Raw genomic sequence first — 12,819 nt, 5'->3', positions numbered from 1 at the left:
AGACACAGGGACCAATGGAACAGAATAGAGAACCCAGAAATAGGACCACACACCTACAACCATCTAATCTTTGACAAACCCAACAAAAGCAAGCAATGGGGAAAGGATTCCCTATTTAATAAATGATGCTGGGAGAACTGGCTAGCTATATGCAGAAAATTGAAACTGGACCCCTTCCTCACACCATACACAAAAATCAACTGAAGATGGATTAGACTTAAATGTAAAACCCAAAACTATAAAAACCCTAGAAGAAAACCTAGGCAATACCATTCAGGACATAGGCATGGGCAAAGATTTCATGATGAAGATGCAAAAAGCAATTGCAACAAAAGCAAAAATTTGCAATTTTTTTTGCAAAAATTGACAAACTGTCAACAGAGTAAACAGACAACCTACAGAATGGGGGAAAATTTTGCAATCTATCCATCTAACAGAGGTCTAATATCCAGGATCTATAAGGAACTTAAACAAACTTACATTAAAAAGACAACCCCATAAAAAGTGGGAAAAGGACATGAACAGACACATCTCAAAGGAAGACATACATGCAGCCAACAAATATATGAAAAAAAGTTCAACATCACTGATCACTAAAGAAATGCAAATTAAAACCACAGTGAGACATCATCTCACACCAGTCAGAATGGCTGTTATTGAAAAGTCAAAAAGCAACAGATGCTGGCAAGTTTGTGGAGAAAAAGGAACACTCACTGTTGATGGGAGTGTAAATTAGTTCAACTAGGCTGGGCACAGTGGCTCACGCCTGTAATCCCAGCACTTTGGGAGGCCAAGGTGGGTGGATCACCTGAGGTCAGGAGTTGGAGACCAGCCTGGCCAACATGGCGAAACCGCATTTCTACTAAAAATATAAAAATTAGCCAGGCATGGTGGTGACCAGCTGAGGCACAAGAACCGCTTGAACCTGGGAGGTGAAGATTGCAGTGAGCCCAGATTGCGCCACTGCACTCCAGCCTGAGTGACAAAGCAAGACTGTGTCTCAAAAAAAAAAATTAGTTCAACCATTGTGGAAGACAGTGTGGTGATTCCTTAAAGATCTAGAGGCAGAAACACCATTCCACCCAGCAATCCTGTTGCCAGGTATAGTCCCAAAGGAATATAAACCATTCTGCTATAAAGACCTTACATGCATATGTTCATTGCAGCACTATTCACAATAGCAAAAACATGGAATCAACCTAAATGCCCATCATTGATAGACTGGATAAAGAAAATGTGGTACATATACACCATGGAATACTATGCAGCCATAAAAAGGAATGTCTTTTGGATGTCATGGATGGAGCTAGAGGCCTTTATCCTTAGCAAACTAACACAGGAACAGAAAACCAAACTCCGCATGTTCTCACTTATAAGTGGGAGCCAAATAATGAGAACTCATGGACACATGGAAGGAACACCACACAATGGAGCCTGTCAAAGGGCAGGGGATGGAAGAAGGGGAGGATCAGGAAGAATAGCTAATGGATGCTGGACTTAATAGCTGGGTGTTAAGCCCAGGTATTAAGATGGGATGATCTGTGCCGCAGACCACCATGGCACGTGTTTACCTATGTAATAATCCTGCACAGGTACCCCTGAACTTAAAATAAAAGTTGGAAATAAAAAAAAAGAAAGAAAGAAACTGGGCTTAAAGACACTAGACAGTAGATGTGAGTCTTACACATAGTCCTAACACATACCAATTATATGTTTCTTAACAAAGTCACTTAGCTGGCCAGGCACAGCTCACACCTGTAATCCCGGGACTTGGGAGGCCAAGGAAGGAGGATTGCTTGAGCCCAGGAGTTTGAGACCAGTCTGGGCAACATGGTGAAACCCCATCGCTACAAAAAATACAACAATTAGCTGGACATGGTGGCACACGCCTGTAGTCCCAGCTACTCAGGAGGCTGAGGTGGAGGAATTGCTTGAGCCTGGGAGGAGGGTGCAGTGAGCTATTATCATGCCATTGCTCTCCATCCCAGGTAACAGAGAGAGACCCTGCCTCAAAACAAAAACAAAAACAAAAACAAAACAAGGTCACTTAACCTATTTGCCCTCAATTTCCTTACCTGGAAAATAGGGCAAAAACTGTCTATTCTAACTACTTTTTAGATTACTATGAAGATTAAATTGAATAATGAGAATTTTTAAGCTGCTAAGTGTATATTTAGTATATGAAGGAAGAAAATATGTATAAAAAGAGTTCTGGAGCTAGGTTAGATATTTCTATCTACACTATTACATACTTCTTGGTATAGAACTTATAAAAACATACACATCAACCACTTGTTAGCAGAACATAAATCATTTCCTTTTTTTGTTGTTTTTAACTTTTAACACCAGTCTTTAAAATAGAAGTTTCTTATATGTAATACACAGAAATGTGAAAAAGTATTAATTTCTGTATCTCCATATTTTCTAAAAATCCAACACTTTTAAACTAAATGTGAGAATGGGAAACTCTTCATTATACAAAGAAGTAATTGAAGGTAAAATACTAAAATAAGTTTGTTTTTCTAGTGTCTCTCATTTCCCTTTTCTTTGCTCTTCCTTTCACCACCATCCATTACTTGCAGGTATAAAGTAACCTTGTGTCAGCCCCTTTGATTTATATCCCAGTAAAAAATCTCCTTTGGGAGTAATCTGCAATCAGTCATGTGTATCCTGATACATGAAAGTCCATGTGTGACTTTTTCCGTAGATAATTGCCTTGTAAGATTCCTCTCTAGCTATAACCTGAAACCTGAGCCCCTGTTTGGTTTAGGGGACGTCAGGCATGAGTGAGCAAGTAGAGAAGATCATGTGCTTAGCTGCCCAGCTCTTCTGCCCCTACTGGCTCTGGAAACTTGCAATTCAAATTATTGACAGAATTATAGTAAACTGTTCCGCTAGGCCAATATGTAAACAATGCTGTTTTCCTGGCCATTAGTCACAAAATTTCAATGTTTATGTAACTGCGGTCAAGATCCAGAAGCAGCAGCTTGACCAAAATTTTCCTTTCTCAATACTACAGTACAGTTCTGCTTTTGTACACAACTCACATGAATGTAGAACCATGTGGCTATATTAAGTTGGCCAGAAAACTATGTTTTCCTTGACAGCAATTAAAGTTTTACCCAAAGATCTCCTAGTCTGAAACAACATCTAAAGGAATATTTTTTTAATTAAGGAAAAAAAGAGATATAAATGATGCAATAAAACCTCACACCAAGTCCAGAAAACTTACATTATACTTCAGCTAAAATATCATTCTGTTCTCTACATTTGGACAATAACATGTTGTCTTTCAACTAACATTTTTATAATTAAATATGTTAAACATCCATTGAATTTACAAACCATCAACTTGAGAAATGTACAAAAAAATCTTATAGGTATTTTCTTCTATTAAAAAAATTCTTAATAATAACCATGCTTGCTTAAAAAAGGAAAAATGAACAATAAAAACTGGTAAGCAGCCCAGTGCAGGGCTCATGCCCATAAGCACAGCACTTTGGGAGGCTGAGGCAACACAGCAAGGCCAGATCTTTACAAGATAATAGAAAAATTAGCTGGGCGTGGTGCATGCCTATTGTCCCAGCTACTTTGGCAGCTGAGGAGGGAAGATGGCTTGAGAATTCAAGGCTGCAGTTAGCTACAATCACACTGCTACACTAGAGCCTGGGCAACAGAGACCCTGTCTCTAAAAATAAATAAACAAACAAACAAACAAAATCCAAAACACAAGCGGTTGCAACTAAAAAGAATTACATAATTAAAAATTTTTTTTTAAGAAAAGGACCTTTATCTAAATTTGAAAAAAAATCCTGAAGGCCTCTTATCTGATACTTAAATCTCTTTCCCATCTACCCACTCCCCAAAGTCTTTGCTAGGCACTCATTCAACTATTAAATTCAACTGAAAACATGGATATATGAAAAGTGAGGTACATTTGTCAAGAAACTGTTGTGCATTTAAATGATTGTGACTGATTTGATTGACTAATTGGCCTATAAGGCCAAGAACACTGAATGTATCAATTTGGGTCTAGCCAACTTCCTTCTAAAGAATAATAATCATAATATTAAAAACAATAATAATAATTGCCATTTAGTGAGCACTCCCTAGGTAGTAATAGAGACTGTCCTAAACACTTTACAAACTTTATTCATTCAGTTCTAGTGACCATTTGAGATGGATAATGTTATCTCCATTTTCCAAAGTGTAAGCTAGACTTAGAGATGTTAAATAATATGCTCAAAGTCGTTGGACTAGAAAAAGTAGAATCAGGATTGAAGCCTGAATCTGCCCATCTCCTAAGCAACTGTGTCCTTTGATCATGCAGGGACTTGAAAAAGATAATTTTATTGAGGATCAAGACTATAGGGCTGACCGAGAGATGCTAAAACCATGTCTGGAATTCATCTAGACTGGAGCAGAGAATCATAAACCCTGCATATGAGGGTCTATAACTTGAGCTGTCAAATTCAGAAAAGTAAACTTAATCAGAAAAGAGCCACTAGGTCCTACAGTTTATGTGAACAAGAACCAAACCCAGAAAAGTTGGCCAGCTAGAAAAGAAACAAGCCGGTACCACCACTTCCAGAAAATAAGTTTCAGAACATGTGGGCTCATCAACCAGGTCAGGGGAGTGAGGACAAAAGGGACAAACAGCTTCCCACTCACCTCACCCCAACAAAGGATATGGAAAACAAGAGACAACAGAGACAGCATAAGAAGGCTGAAAGTTATTTTAGTTGCTTTAATCCTCAGTTCATCAGCACTTAGAGTATTGATTATACTATTAAAAAAAGGGTAGTTGGGGAATTGAATGAGATAAAACATGTACAATATTTAGCACAATATCCGATGTAAATATTAATAGCAGTAAATATTAGCTGCAGTTAGTATTGTTCTAGAGAATCACCTACAGCTAACTATAGTGTAGTTTCATGCAAATCATCATTGACTGGAGTCAGAAGACCTGGTCTGGGCCCGATGCAGTGGCTCACCCCTGTAATCCCAGTAGTTTGGGAGGCTGAGGTGGGAGCATCACTTGAGCCCAGGAGTTCAAGACCAGGCTGGACAGCAGAGTGAGACTCCATCTCTACAAAAAATTTAAAAATCAGCTGGGCATAGTGGCATGTGCCTGTAGTCCTAGCTACTTGGGAGGCTGAGGTGAGGGAATTACTTGAGCCCCAGTCGAGGCTGCAGTGAGCTGTGATCACATCTCTGTACTCCAGCCTGGGTGACAAAGCAAGACCCTATCTCAAAAAGAAGAAGGAGGAGAAGGAGGGGGAGAGGGAGGGGGTGCGGGAGTGGGAGGGGGAGTGGGAATGGGAGAAGGAGAAGGAGAAGGAGAAGGGGAGAAAATCTGGTCTGAATCTTTTGTTTGCTTTGTGTTACCTGGAGAAGTAGGCAAACATGATGATTATCATGAAGAAATTTAAGTTAATAGATATTATAGACCAGTTTCTAATGAAGTGACTCCAAGAAGCTAAAAAAAAAAAAAATGGCCACAACTATGGATACCGATTCTTAAAATGTCAACTGCTTTAGGAAAATTAGGATATGTTAAGTCTAGATTTTAGGAAAGCATTTGACGAACTTTCATAATGACTTTAACCCATCAATCATAGTCATTTTAAAGTCCCTGTCTAATGTCTCCAGTACGGTTCTGTGGATTGCTTTATCTCTTGACAATGGATTGTTTGTCTCATTTTTGTGTGAGTGTAATTTTTTTTTTTTTTTTTTTTTTTTTTGAGATAGAGTCTTACTCTGTCACTCAGGTTGGAGTGCAGTGGTGTGATCATAGCTCACTGCAGCCTTGACTTCCTGAGCTCAACGGATCCTCCTGCCTTGGCCTCTCAAGTAGCTGGGACCACAGGTGTATGCCACCAAGCCTGGCTAATTTTTAATTTTATTGAAAAGATAGAGTCTTACTATGTTATCCAAGCTGATCTCAAATTCCTGATCTCAAGCCATCCTCCTGTCTCGGCCTTCCAAAGTGCTGGGATTACAGGCATGAGCTATAACTCCTGGCCCATAATTCGTTATTGAATGTTGCATGCTGTGTGTAGAAAAACAATAAAGACTCAGGTAAGTGGTATCTATACCCTGAAATAGACATATACCTTCTTCTTTCAGGCAATTAGTATGGGAGTTGAGTCAATCTAGTCAGTAGTTGAGCTGGGTTTGGGTTTTGTTTGGCTCTAGTTGCCTTCAGTGCACCACAACTTCAAACTCCTCCAGCTGTGAGTTGCTTTTACCTTGTGTCTATTATGGAGGCTGAGACACCTGAGGGCTTTTCTCTGTTTCTGTTCTGTGTTCAGCTTGCAGCAGGCCCAGGATGCCTCTCCACAGACATGCACCTCCCTCTGCAGTAGTCTAGTGTTGCTTGCTTGTTACTTGCTGCCAGGCTTGTTGTAAGGCAGGGCAAGGGGTTTCCCTGGTATAGCCTCAAACTAAGGAAGGACTCTTGTGCCTGGGCCATGGCCTGGGGCTTTCTCAGTACTTCTCCCCCTCCTCCACCTTCCCTTCTCATCCCCGCAGCAAATTCTGCCTTGTGTCTAAGAAAGGTCTTGCATGGAGAGTTTCTATTCTCCCCTGGTGGCAGCTGACCTCTGTGCTTTGTTTGATTGCAGGTTCCTGAACCAGACAAGTGCCCTTCGCCCTCCCCCAGGGCACATGGCTTTTGCTTCAAATAACAGCAGAGACAGAGAGAATAGCGAAGGTTTTGTACCTACTTTCATCTCAGAGAAGGAATCTCTCAGGTCTCCTGTCCTGTCTCCAATCTTTCTTGTGAATTGCCCATGGAGGCTTATGGAAAAGGATTTGAGAATGAGTGTCTCTTCTTCTTGAGTCTAGATCTCTAGAAGATTCTGAACTGTCGCATTAGCCTACACTGGACCTTTAAGAATTTGTTAAAATTTTGGCTGCTTATTTTTTACCCACTCTTAAGATAGCTGCCTCTTTCTCCTCTACTTCCAGAAAGATATAGCAATTCATGTGCCCCATCTCTCCTCAGAGGGCCTGTTGCCCTTTGAAATTCAGTTAACCTGGTTGTCTTGTGACCTCGGCTTTTTCATAGATTCAAGAAAATTTGTGATTTTATAAGTTATATAGTTTTCCTCTCATGTTTAGGCTAGGGGTGACATGCTTTAAACGTTTCTATATCCTAAGTGGAATGATTCGGATAGGGCTGGCAAACTCAAATGCCTACAAAGTCCAGGTGGAGAATACACAAGATCAAACGAGTCTAAGGGTGAAAGGTGTGAATTATGAGTAAATGAAGAATGCTTGACTACCTGAGGGCATACAAATATTTTTTTAATTATGCATGCTAAACCAAAAATGTCTTTAGAATTCAACTGACAAGTTGAATTTCCTAATTAAGATATTAGCAGAATTATGTGTTCAAACCTGGTTAAGCAGAACTGGTTGATCGATAACTAAAAAGAGCTTTAAAATGCATCATTTTCAACCTAAAAGGAAATTCTTATTGTCATGGCCAGCAATCGCTACTTAGTCCTGTGCTAATTTTAATATTTTAAGGTTTGGAATGAAGATATGAAAAGAAGAGTATTCTGGTTTTCTTTCATGAAACTAAACCAAGAGTTATTGCTAACATACTTCATATTAAGATTCAAGAAGTGCTTGACAGGTTAAAATAAAGAGACTTAATATGCATAAATGTAAGGTTCTAAAATTGGGCTTGATAAATCTACTTCAACTTTACAGATGCATAGAATTGGTGAGAGCTGACTTACTAATAGAAGTTCATATGGTAATGACTTATGATTTCTATCACGTGCAAATTCAGTGAGTCAAAGTATGACATAATTGCCCCCAAAAAAGCTGGTTTGCCTTAGGTTATAATAACATCAGTGGAAGCAAAGTGTTAGAACAAAGGAAGCCTTTAGTCCCACAGATTAGACACATGTGGAGTGTCTTGTTGCTGTATTTTACAAGGGTCATGGGCTTACTGGAATTCAGAAAGAGAAAGATGGCCGGGATGATAGTCTGGAAACTGCTCTCTGAGGAAAAGTTGAGTCAGAATGTTGAGTCTGGAAAGGGAAAACTTGGAAGAACAGAATAGCATCTTCAAACATTAGAAAAGAGCAGTGAGAGAGACTTGGTCCCCGCAGACCAGAAACATTCTAAATAATAGTGAATGAATTTGGATTCAATGAAACTGATGTAGTAAGTGTTATTTGATATGTTATTACTTTTGGGGTAAGGTGAACTGAAACATTTTCCCCTCCAGTCAGTAAAAACAAAAAAGTAGTGATTAGAGAAATGTGATTTATGTTTGTACCATTCATTATTAGTCAATGCAAGAAGATTGTAACGTGTCTCAGAGCAAGGGAGGAGCAAAATCTCTGTTAGCAGGAAGCCAGCGTTATGAATTTTATAAGAATATGATCAATTTTATGTTTATGAATGTAATACTAATTTCTCAAGTAGATGAGAGTTTTTTAAAGAAAATCAATCTTTAAACAGGTGGAATGGATTTAACTCCAGATACTCATGGAAGCTAATAGGAGAACAGCTATAGTACAAATTTAGAACCCACCGTATCCATAAAAAGGTAGCTCACTCTTCCCACCTCCCCAGGAACAGTAACAGACAGTGAAGCCAGGCTATGTCTTCCTTCACAAAGAAGCTATAGCTGGGTGGAGGAGAAAAGCCATCAATTTCTAGTAATGAACAGAAGTTACAAATTGTTCAAGATACAGTCAGGACAGAAGATGCTAAAAGTTAACTTTATTTCTAGGGAGTAGCTTGTGATCCAGGGAAAATACGGAGTAGGGCAAGAGCTATTATGTTTGGCAGGATAATAAGTTAGAAAACCTTCAAAAGGCAGACTTCTGAGCCACACGAAGCATTTACTCACCATGATCTATCCAGAGAAAAGCAAGGTCCATCCTCCCTGAATTGTGCCCCTCTGTCCAGTATGGTAGAGACACATGGATATAAAAGAAGGGGTTTGACTACACAGGGTGCAGTTAAAAAACCTGGTAAAAAGGCCTTCAGTTCGTTGTCTCTTAGTGAACAAAACAGAAATGTATAAACAAAGGATTATTTAATATAAAGCCATTATACCCAAAGAGAGGTAGCTTAATTTCAAATTAAGCCTGGGCACTAACACAAGTGTAGAAGTAAATTTACAACCACTAATCCATGGAACACGGAGAATTGCTGCTGCTGCTGCTGCTGGTGGTGGTGGTGGTGGGAAACCTTGTTCTGCTTAGCAAGCTCAACGTACATGAGAAACAGCCAAGGATTCCACCAAAACGAACGCCAAAGTGGGGGAGATGCTGAAAATAGAGGAACACAATGCAATAGAAAACTCCAGATTTTGAAGCAATACTTGCCCCCCAAAGACTATATTGTCACACATACATGTGCACAGACACACACACACACACACACACTTTTTTTGAAAAAATAGAACTGTAGGAAAGTTAACTAGAAGGAGATTGCAGAGGTACTCATGTCATCATGCTGCTCTTCCCTTGCTTAATCTCCCGTTTCTGCCATCTTGTTTCCCATAGATTGGTCCACTCATTCCACCTCTAAAAGCTCAGTCCTGCCCTGTGTGCAGACTGCCTCACGTGCAGCCTCACATGCCCTCATGCCTCAGCGGGAGCCAGCCCGGTGCCTGGGCATTGGATGCTGGGTCCTCTCAATCACTGCTCTTTTCATCGAGGAATGTGATCCCAGACTTAACTGGGATCACAGCTCCTCCCTAGAAATGTAAGTAACTTCCAGTTCTCTTAGTCCTGACTATGCCTCGAAAATTTTAGAGCTTCTACTCTCCACTAAAAATTGATGATTTGGAAATTAAGAACCCATTTCTAATCCCCATTCTCTAGTGAATTAATGTGACTAGTACTCTCTTTTTTTAAATTCCCTTTGGGAAATGAAGCTTTTTGACAGAATCTCCTCCTAACTGCTAGGCCCCTGTTACCATGAGCTGACTTTCAAAATTGCACAGATCTAAGTTCCTAGAGAGCTGGGACCATATCTGGTTGGTTATGGCTGAATCCCCAGAGCATCATGCAGAGCTCATGCTCAGCAAATATATCGTTTTCAAACGTGTGAAAGGATGGCTACTCCCTTACCTTGTATTCCCAATCACTCTGCTCTACCCAAGTGTTGAGACGGTCCCTGAGTTATGTCAGATCTTCTGCTGCCCATTGTGTCCCTGGGATTTGGAGAGACTCAGGCATAGCCCTTGGGCAAATGTCTTTTCTGTGAGCCTGGGCCTCAGAACCTCCTATGCACCACTAGGAATTCTGCTCTGTCTCTCCCAGAATAAATGGTCTTCTTGGGGTTGCTACCCAAGCTACTGAAATTTGGAAGCATTTATTCATTCACTGATTCATTCAACAAACACTTACAGAATGCTAGCCGTTGTGAGGGCGCATGCAGCAGAAGTTCCTCTGTCAACAGTGTTGAGGAAATTCACAGAGGAGTGATGGGGGCGATGATAAGGAAAACAAAGCTCTTTCCTGACACTAAGATCCTATGCTTTTAAAGAAAAAAGTGAGAAAAAGAAAGGGTAAATAACATAATCTGATGATCAATATATAACCAAGCAACCAGATACTATAATAAAGCAATTGCTTTAATAACTATTATTGCAAAAGGTATTGAAACAATAGATGCAAATGTCTCCTGAGAATGGTAAAACATCTCCCTGTGATTTCCCTGCCAGAACTGAATAATCTGAATCTAATTACCAGGAAATAATGTGCAAGCCCCAATTGACAGGCATTCCACAAAATAGCTGGCCAATGCTTTTCAAACCTGCCAAGGTCAAAAGGCAAAATAAACACTGAGGAAGTATTGCAGCTTAAAGAGACTATGGAGACTTGACAACTAAGTGCAAATTGTGATCCTGGGAAGAGCCATAAAGGACATTATAGGAACAGTTAATAAATTTGACTATGAACTATGGATTAGATAATGATATTATATAAATGATATTTGTAATTAACTGTGGTTGTATAAGAGAATGTCCTTGTTTTATGAAACAAATGCTGAGGTATTTAAGGGTAAAAGAGCATGATGTCTGCAACTTATTCTCAAGTTGTTTAAAAAAAGAGAATGATAGAGCAATTGGGGTAAAATATTAACAACTGATTAATTTGGAGAGTGTATTGAAATTCCTTCTACTCTTGCACCTTTTGTGTAAGCATGAAATGTTATCTAAATAAAAAGTTATAAAAATATGAAATAACTGAGGGAGCTTTGCTCACTTCTGTAAGAGTGTTAAGAGTTAAGAAGGAACTGATAAGTTAAAACGTAGATAACTCAAACTCATTCTGCCTACCAAATTATGGGGTCACTATCAAACAACTTTCCTGTGAATAACAAAACACTCCTATTAAATTTAGACACAGATCTGAAGGAGTTCAACAAGATCTAAACAGGAACTACTAAAGCTCATTGCCAAACCTTAAGGCTGGTAGCAGAAGATAAGTTTCTTCCCTGGGAAAGGACCTCTAGTGAGTACTGCAACCCATTCTCTGAAAGAAGGTTTGGAATAGTCTAGAATGTCTAGAATTTATTCCAGAAAATAGATCTGGAAAATTAGCAAAACCTCTTCTTAAACAGCTGCTTAAAAAATAAAATTAAATTAACTTTAACTGTGTTGGACACCCTATGAGTTGTTGGTCTTTCATTTCATTGTCAACAGAGCCCTGCAAGACTGGTGTTACCATGTCTACTTTTACATATGAAGAAAATGCAACTGAGAATTAGTGTAATTTGTTCCAACTCACAAAGGTAGGAAGTGATGGAAGTAAAATTCCAACACAAGGTCTGTGCTACTTCAAAACTTATATCCCAACCCATCAAGACAGCACAAATAGGCTGCATTTTGAAGAACCGGGTATCATTAAATGATAACTGAATGCACCCCAAACTCTAAATTAACTAATATTAAATTATTACATGAGAATCTTAATAAGATAGCCCTTAAGGCAAAGATGACTTTTTATTGACTCCAAACATTGTCAGAAAACTTTTCTTTTCATTTTAATTCAAATATGTTCACATATACACCAGACCTTGGGCTTTTCCCTACCCCAGTTGTTTTCACTGATGGTTCTCTCTCTCTCTCTCTTTCTCTCTCTCTCTGTATTCCCCTTCTCTCTCTCTCTCTCTCTCTCTATCCCCCTTCTCTCTCTCTCTCTCTCCGCCTTCTCTCTCTCCCCTCCCCTCCCCCCTCCCCCTCTCTGTCACTCTCCCCCTCTCTCTCTCTCCCTCTCCCTCTATCTTTCTCTCTCTCTCTCTCTCTCCCTCTATCTTTCTCTCTCTCTCTCTCTTTCTCTCCCCCTTCCTGCTCCCTGCCCCATTCCCTTTTCTGTTCTCCCTCTTTTAGACTGAGTGGTATAAAATGTTACAGTTTTCTGCTGCCCTCCAGTGGTCTTATCCTGGAAGTGGCAGTCACGATAGGAAAAATAGCAAAACGTTCATAGAAGATAATAATAAAATGACACACTGTTTTAGAGTGTTTTAAGATCGTGGGCTTCAGGGGACAGAAAAGCACCTGTGATTACTGAAAAGTTATTAAACTTCACAGGGCCTCAACAACCACATTTATAAAAGAAAGGTTAAAATATCTCCTCATGGTCGTCCCGTGGGTTGAGATAACATGCAAAAAGGTCTTGAAGTACAGTACTTGCTCAATAAAACAAAAGTTTCACCTTATTTAAGCCTGACAACTTTATATAAGTTAAGGAAACTGAGGCTAAGCACAAATTACTTATTTTTTAAAGTTACCTCAGCCAGCATTGTGGGTAGAACTCGACCTATAATTCA

This window comes from Pongo abelii, chromosome 10 (genome assembly GCF_028885655.2).
Source record: "Pongo abelii isolate AG06213 chromosome 10, NHGRI_mPonAbe1-v2.0_pri, whole genome shotgun sequence".
Taxonomy (NCBI): Eukaryota; Metazoa; Chordata; class Mammalia; order Primates; family Hominidae; genus Pongo; species Pongo abelii.
This window is presented reverse-complemented; position numbering follows the sequence as displayed.